Source organism: Microtus ochrogaster, linkage group LG9, assembly GCF_000317375.1.
Source record: "Microtus ochrogaster isolate Prairie Vole_2 linkage group LG9, MicOch1.0, whole genome shotgun sequence".
In the NCBI taxonomy this organism is placed as follows: Eukaryota; Metazoa; Chordata; class Mammalia; order Rodentia; family Cricetidae; genus Microtus; species Microtus ochrogaster.
The window spans coordinates 37095539-37101359 of NC_022034.1; the positions used below are offsets into that span (position 1 = coordinate 37095539).

Below are 5821 nucleotides of genomic sequence, written 5' to 3' on the forward strand. Positions count from 1 at the left end.
ATCCCTCTCAAATTCATGGCTTCTTTTTCTTAACTTTTTATTGATACATATATACACATAAGTATATAAACACAATCTGCTGAGTATGTTTAATGCTGCCTGTATGTATATGATTTCAGCACTAACCAGTTAGTATTGGATAGTCAGTTATGGGGTTCATTCCTAGGGAAGATTAATCTGCCCTCTCTCACCTCTGCTTTGTTGTTAGTAATTGCGTGTATAGGCTTGAGGTCCTCTGTGATTTCCCACTTCCATAGCAGAATGTCTGTTGATGTTGTAATTGTTCAGGTCTTGTTTAAGCATCAATACTGTTGAGATATCATAGGTGAAGTTTTTTATAGAAGTCACAGTCACAACCTTACGGCTGATTTCCTAGGTCCATGGCTCAGACAATCTTTTTACTCCAGCTTCTATGCACCTCAACGTAGTACAGAAATTATGTCGTAGATGTATCCACTGAGGTTAAGAACCCTACCATTACTTCTTCTCTGCCTTGTGACCAGTTTGGTTTTCTGTAATGGCCTCTAACTGATTCAAAAGAAACCTTCCCTGATTAGGGGTGAGAGCTACATTTATCAGGGAAAGTCGGAGCCATAGGTCTGGAGCAAGACAGTGGGTGAGGAGATGGAGACAGGAGCAATTGGTGTGAAGGCATCTTCTTTATACTCTGAAAATTCCATTAACAGTCTGTTCACTTTTCTTGAAAGATCTTTGTTTCTTATGCTTGGCAATTGAAAAACCCACACCCCCAATCAGTGGCTGTCATGGTACCTTGTACTAGGGAACCAAACCAAGAGTCTTCTCTGAGACTAGATTGAAAAACATATACAAAAGATATCATATCTTACTAAAAGATATTTTTGATAGATTATTTGCATTGTTAATGTTGTTTTTATTGAGAGAATAACATGATTTTGCATTCCATGTTTACAATTCTTCAGCTAATAAATTAAAGTTAACAAAGAGGAAAATAATAAAACCACATAAACATTTTGAGAGAATTTTATTCTTAGTAACAACATAAAAATATTATATTTTTGTTTTAAATATTTCTCCACACTAACAATTAAACCCACACTCAATAGTCATTGGCTAACTCTATACTTTACGATAATATTGTAATAAAGCCTAATTATCAATAATCCACTAGAAAGGAGCATGCAACAGAAATGTATAATGACTAATTTGGGTACACTAAATGGTTTTCAGTGATTCTGTATCCAGATGACAACAGTTTGGAAGAAAATCAAATTATTTCATTGATTGAATAAGAAATTTCTTAGAGCTGAGGCTTCTCTTTCTGTTTCTATCTTAATTAATACCTTCAGTTATTGGAGAAGTCATCTTAGGTTTTTAGAAATCATTTTATATTAATTGAAGGTAGGACTGTTTTACGTATACATATATATATACATAGGTACATATATAGACATGTATATATGTGTATACATACACATACCTCTTGAATCACAGTCAACAGTGAGCAAGAAACAAGTATTTCATTTCTTTTCCTCATAGATCCCTTGCTTAGAACAATGTGTCTGACAACGTAACAAACCTAATGATCATGCTGAAATCCAGGTTCCTACTGAGTCATTGTGATCCTGTGTTTTCAGATAGCTCCAGGGTGATTCTAGCACACCTAGAATCCAGCTCAGAGCGCTGAGCAGCTTAACTTCTCTAATCCCAGACTTAGTCTATACACTTTTTCTTTTTAAGAAAGAATTCCTGAAAATCCTAGGAGGGAAGGACGACAGAGCCGTTGTGACCTGCTAGACTGTCAGCTTCAGCCTGTGAGAATTTACCTCTCACTTCCTAGGCTTTCTATCAAAAATAGAGAGTCGTAAATCATACATGACTTAAATGGTGACAGTTTAACATGTTTGCTTTCTGCCATGGATTTATCAGACTTGGTGAAATTTTTGGCTCCCAAGTTAGTGAATTTGGCACAATGTATAGACACTTTGCAAAGACAAGAAGGGAAGATGGTTAGTGGCAGTTTGACAAGTCTCTCTGCCTGAAAAAAAAATTAAGATGTCTTGACAGTTCTGAAGAAGCTGCTCTTTGGACATTTTCTTTCTTCCTATATTCTCTGAAATTAATTTCTCATAAAGCTATACTTACAGCCCAGGAATTCCCTTAGTAGTCAAATCACACTTCAATGTGGTCATCTGTGAATACCTGAAGAGGGTCTATTCTGGTTAAAAGTCTTATAGAGTGTTCTAGTGATGTGGTCTTTTGTAGTGGCATTTCAACTGTATTCTAATAAATAAATACTGCCTGAAGATCTGTGAGTAAAATAGTCCCACTGGTCAGCCTTACAGACCAGGTTATGGTAACACACACCTTTCACCCCAGTAGCCACAATACTATAAAGTTTTAATCCCAGTAGCCACACTAGTTGCCATAGAAACCAGGTGGTGCATGACTTTAATCCCAGTGGTGCACGCCTTTAATCACAGTCCTAGAGAGGAATATAAGACAGGGCAAGTCAGCTCTCAGACACGTCTCATTCTGAGATTCCTGGTACCTGGATCGCCCTTTCAGAATGAGGTCTGCCAAGTACATTTACACCTCCAAAATTATTTTATCCTGTCTTCTTGCCAAGTAAAATACTGCAGATAACCATTTCTAACTCACTGACACAAAGAACAGTAATTAAATTCCTTTTATAGGAAGGGTAGCAGAAACACCAAGGAAAATATTATGATTAATGGCATGTTCTGTACTCAAAGAACCTGTGACAAAGGACAGAGATAAGATCATTTTTCTATTGATATGATAAAACAACATAACCAAGGCAACTTATAGAAGAAAGGGTTTATTTATATGGTTCTGGAGGAATAAGAATCTGTCATGGCAGGGAATAGGCAGGAATGGTGGCTGGAGCAACATGCTAGGAACTCACATCTTGATTCACAAGAAGGAAGTTAAAGAGAACAAATTAGAATTAGGGAGATGCTTTATGCTCTCCAAGTGATGTATTCAGTGATGTGTTTCCTCTAGCAAGGTCATATCTTCTAAACCTACCCAAAAAGCATCACCTACTGGGGACCAAGTATGAAAACCTCTGAGCCTATGGGGGAACATTCTCATTCAACTCAGCAGAGCATGCGTGTAGATCACATGTTAGTAAGGGATACATGCTTTAGTACATTACAGATCACATGAGAGGACAAGTTCATCAGAGCATTAAATGACAGCCAGACTTGAGCAACGCTTGGTCATGTGGACAGAATCCATAACAGCGCATCATGAAACTGGGAAATGAAGGAAGCTTCTTGGGAACTAGAAAGTATTTATTTTTGTTTTTGTTATTATTGATTCTTATTGTGCTTTAATTCTGAAAGAATTTATGTTGACACTGTAGAGCAGTGGTTCCCAACCTTTCTAATGCTGTTCTTTAATACAGTTCCTCATGTTGTGGACACCCCCCCAGGCCCTAAAATTATTTTTGTTGGTGCTTCATAACTGTAATTTTGTTACTGTTATGAACCGTAATATAAATATCTGATATTCAGGATATCTGCTGTGCAACCTCTGTGAAAGGATCCTTCAACCCCATAGGGATTACAACCCATAGGCCGAGAACCGCTAATGTAAAGTGAGGTATCACGCAAACAGAGAACATGATATCTAGAAAACAAAGCACAAGAACGATGTACTAGTTAAGAGCCTGGCAGCAGAAACCCGTGACAAACATGAAAGAACAGCACTGGAACAGAGTGTGGGAATGGGACCTGCTTTGAATATGTGTGTTCCTGCAGAACAGAAGCTGGTAGATTTTGCTACATTTATAAAAGAGTTGGGTTATACTTGGAAGAAGAGAGTTGACATCCCTAATCATTTTCTTTATAGTTGAGTAAATGGATATATTAAGAGACGAGCTGACTGGTCAGCTCCCAGGGCTGCTCTCAGCATGATGACATCATAATCTTAGGGGGCATGAAAGGCTCCTCAAGCTAAGGATCTCAGAAGGAGGGCGGCAGACTCCTCCCATATCCCATGGACATGATGGCAAAAGGCAACAGGAGACTCATTTTTATTTGAAATAGCCATAAAACAATTACATGCTTAACTTTCTTGTTTTAGAGATTTTTTTTGAAAACAACTGAATTTTAGGTAAAATTTTGATATATTTTTAGTTTCATAAGCATTCAAACTTTTTTCTACCCATGCTTCAGGTGTGCCTTTTCCTTATAAGATATATGACTTGCCACAGAAAAGTATCTATGTGCAAATTGTATTTGGCTAAGCCATCATATTTAATTTTTTCATAAACTGTGTTATTGCCTCCTAGCTACTTTCTGCATCACAATTGTTTGAAGCAGATAATATATCACCATAGCTTTTCACAGCTAAGAAGAGGATTTTAATGAAAATGCCACTTTTAATACTAAATCTCAATAATATGTAGTCATGTTTGTTCCACTTGAGATATTAGTGTCTGGCATTTTTTTTTCCTCTAGAAATCAGTAAAACCAGGTGAAAGGAATTTTGTTTGAAACACGATGTCGTAGTCGTTGGAAGCATAGTGTTCATTACATAGGACAGACAGTGCTTATGAAGTCAAACTTTCAGTGGTCACTATGTGTTAACTGCGCATCTTGTGCTCTTCTGTTCATATCAAGCCTCCCAAAATAGCCCAAATCAAATTAGCAATTAAATCTAGAAGGTTTTAGTTAATATGTTTCTGGTTTTTGAAAGTCTCCTGTTTTATATTTGTTTCTAAAATAACGAATTAGAGCTCAATAGAAAGATTTAAGAATATCTGTTGTATAAAGACAGCACCACTCTATTGAGGAAAAGAAAACCTCTCTGCAGTTCCATATCTGACTTCCTAAAAATGTGCATTCATAAAACCTCTCCCTCACCTCTAGAAAATTCTATCAATTATTTAGAAAGGCAGATAAGTGCAAGTTTTAAAAGGATAGTGATACACCATTATATTATTTAAGTCAAAATCAAAGAAGAAATCAAGTAAATATGAAATACAGGAAAGTTACAAGAATGATTTATCCACTCAAACTGCATGGAGTACATGCTGTATCGGATGGAATGGAATGAGACACTGAAGTGTGAAGATTGGCAGCTAGTATGCATAGAGGGACTTACAGGGAAGCAAAGAGATTAGATTAGCTTCTCAGTCTAGAGCCTTGCTGCTCAGAAAGGTCCTTGACTATTCATTAAGCAAGGGGTTAGGAGGAAATCGTGGGGCGGACACAGACCTGTAGACAGCAGAAGCAGCCTCCACAAAGAACCCATCTCCGTGAGTAGGCTTTATTTGTTTTACCTAATGCTGTCCTGTCACCGGATGGCATGCAGCAGTCACTTCACAGTGACTCCCTGAGATTTCAGTTGATAGTTGGATAATAGCATGGAATTAGTAGTGTTTGTGCTGCTGCTGTTAAATTTCCCAGACATAGTAGCTCAAAATTTTTGTCCATGGTAATTTCTGCCACATAGGATGGTGGCCACCGCCAGTAGATGTGTTGTGCTGCATTCTCATCAAGTCACATCAACTAACTGAGAGAGGTAGAAACGTTTAAAAGAAACAACACCAGAGAAGTATGCATCTACTTCCCTTAAGTCACACCTCACGTGGAAGCAGGGTCATTTTGAATTGAGAGCTTATATAGTACCCTGCTATAATGCCCAAAGAAGGAGAGCGTTTGCATATGATGCAAGCATATGTAGAACTGGTAATAATTATGCTTATGCCAGAAAATTCCGAACTTGCACAAGGATAAAACATAACATCTTTGGCTAATTGGAATAATATTTTTATTACATATACAATACTTTTTTAAAATATTTATTT

The 5821-nt window shown here is 37.2% G+C and overlaps 1 protein-coding gene across 1 annotated transcript in view; it reads left to right on the top strand.

The window, feature by feature from the left end:
- Positions 1–5821, top strand: part of Nkain2 (sodium/potassium transporting ATPase interacting 2) — an 857503-nt gene that overhangs the window by 693459 nt on the left and 158223 nt on the right. The window lies entirely within an intron of this gene.